Source organism: Nycticebus coucang, chromosome 17 (genome assembly GCF_027406575.1).
Source record: "Nycticebus coucang isolate mNycCou1 chromosome 17, mNycCou1.pri, whole genome shotgun sequence".
In the NCBI taxonomy this organism is placed as follows: Eukaryota; Metazoa; Chordata; class Mammalia; order Primates; family Lorisidae; genus Nycticebus; species Nycticebus coucang.
Genome location: NC_069796.1, coordinates 34,021,030 through 34,023,376, shown reverse-complemented (window position 1 = coordinate 34,023,376; position 2,347 = coordinate 34,021,030). Strand labels below are relative to the sequence as shown.

Below are 2,347 nucleotides of genomic sequence, written 5' to 3'. Positions count from 1 at the left end.
CCTGCAGGAGGGCACACGTGCAATCCGTAAGGACTGAACAAAGCATTCCCAGCCCACTGCAGGGAGAAGGGCCTGACCAGCACTAACCACAACACCCTGCGCTCTCCTCCTTCCTCCCCACCTCCCCACCTCCCCATGCTACAGGCCACATTCCTGAGCAGGTCTAGGCTAGAGCCCTGATGGAAGGCTCTTTAGGCTCATCTTCTTGTAGCAGCCTGAGGGTCCCTTCCATCCCTGCCCCAGCTGCTCTGCTGAAACCGAATCCCGAGGGACCGTGGGGAACATCCTCTCCTCACACTCCCACTATCCCCCATCCCCTCCCTTGGGCTCCCCAGGGAGTGGGGAAGCCAGGCTTCCACTCTTGCAGCTTCTCTCCCATTTCTGTGTCTCCAGCACACCTGCTCAGTGCCCACCACCTCACTCCCCAGACTCTGCGTGCGCACGCGCACACACACACACACACACACACACTTGCTGCCTCTGGTACTCAAGTGGGCTCAGGGCACATCTTTCGTGAAAGAGTGGTCGGGCCTCGCGAAAATCCCACAGGGAAAAATAAATCCTGGGATTCATAAAATGACAGCACAGGCTCTTCAATTTATTTTATTTACATTTCCATTTTCAAGTTAGCTATTTTTTAAATTAAATGTTTGAGATAATTATAGATTCTCATGCACTTGTAAGAAATAATACAAAGCAATCTCGTGTACCTTTTACCCAGTTTCCCTCCAGGATAACTGATCTTGGTCACATCTCCCCAGTGTTATTGGTACTCGAGTGTGTGTGTGTGTGTGTGTGTGTATCACATGCGTAGATTCATGTGCCCAGCACCATGGTCAAAACAGAACAGTTCCAAAGCCACAGGGGCCCCCTTTTATAACCACACCTCCTCCCTCCCACCCCTCACCTCTGCAACACTAACCTGTTCCATTTGTAACCTTGTGCCATTTCAGAACCATTGTATAAATGGAATCATAGCACATAGCCTTTTGGGATTGGCTCTTTTCAGGAGGCAACACTGTCTGGAGATTCATTCCAGTTGTTCCTTTACTTGCTAAGTAGTACTTGAAGGCTATTCTTTTTAACAAAAGGAGTTTTCTTCTTTACGATTAGAATCATTACAGGAACAACAAACACTTTTATCTTTATTATTACTATGTGCCAGGCATTGTGCTAAACTCCTCTGTAATTCTCCCTTCAACCTAGAGGTTTGCACTCCTCTTACTCCTGCTTTACAGGAGAAACAGCTGAGGCACATAGAGGTTGGTCCCTTTGAAGAGGAGTGACCCTCAAAGAGAGAGCTTCTTCCCAGAGTGCCATGGACTGCAAGGCTCGGGATGAGTCACCCCAGCCCTGTAAACCCATTTCCTCACCACTGACCAGCCGGGGTGGTGAGAGGAGAAGACTTTGTGATTTGAGCCTAGTGCCTGGTTATTATTTTTTTTTCCTCCCTCAGGTTTATTCCTACAAATAGCACAGGAGGACCCCAGCCCCATATAGACAGCAGCCTAGAGGCCACACCAGTTCTCTGTCCTCAGGGCAGACAGATGCCTCTACTCTGGAGCCTTCGTGGGGACCTGAGCACCTTTGGGAACCTGAGCTGGAACTGAAGCTGGAGCTGCAGATGAAGCAGCAGATTGGGCCTCCTTTTGATCCTTGGCCTTGGCCTTTGGCCAGCAGAGCCTGAGACCCTTGACAATGTGTGCAGGAGCACGCTTCCCAAGCTTGGGGTGGGCAATGTAGGCAAGTCAACTGAGTTTACGGCTGGCACCCTTTGCCATCTTGGTCTTAACCTCCTTGGGCTTTACAGGAGCCTTGATAGCTTCAGCACCTGCACTCATGGCCTTGGCATTGTTGGCCTGCATCTTCTTCAGACCTTTCTTGTTGTGCTTCTTGGCAAAGCGCATGTTCCTCGGGAACTTGGGATCTACCCCCTTAAGAGATTCATATCTTTGTGATCAGAGTTTCTTGATGCCATTTCTGTGCCACTCTCGGGAGTGCTTGTGTATGGTGTGTTTCTCGGAGTTGGCCATGTCTGCACCATGACTCACGACTGCCAAAGCGCCTACGACCAGAAGTATTATTATTTTTTATCAAGGGTAGAGGCAACAAAGATTCCAGAGGGTTCCATGAAGTGAAGCCTGTTTGGGAGCCATGGGAATTCCTGCATCTACCCACCTTAAACTCTAGGGTCACTCCTTGTAAGGGTCTCAGAGCCATACTTTATTTCCAGAAAATTGACTTTTAGAAGTTTAGCTTTGTGGCCCCATGCTGGGAGGTGGGCAGGGAGCAGCGGGCCTTTTGCTGCTCAGATTAGTTTCTCAAGTCTGTAGTAACAAAGTCCCAC

The 2,347-nt window shown here is 49.6% G+C and overlaps 1 pseudogene; it reads right to left on the bottom strand.

The window, feature by feature from the left end:
• Positions 1 to 1,553: 1,553 nt before the first annotated feature.
• Positions 1,554 to 2,033, bottom strand: LOC128569168 (60S ribosomal protein L29-like; annotated as a pseudogene).
• Positions 2,034 to 2,347: the final 314 nt, after the last annotated feature.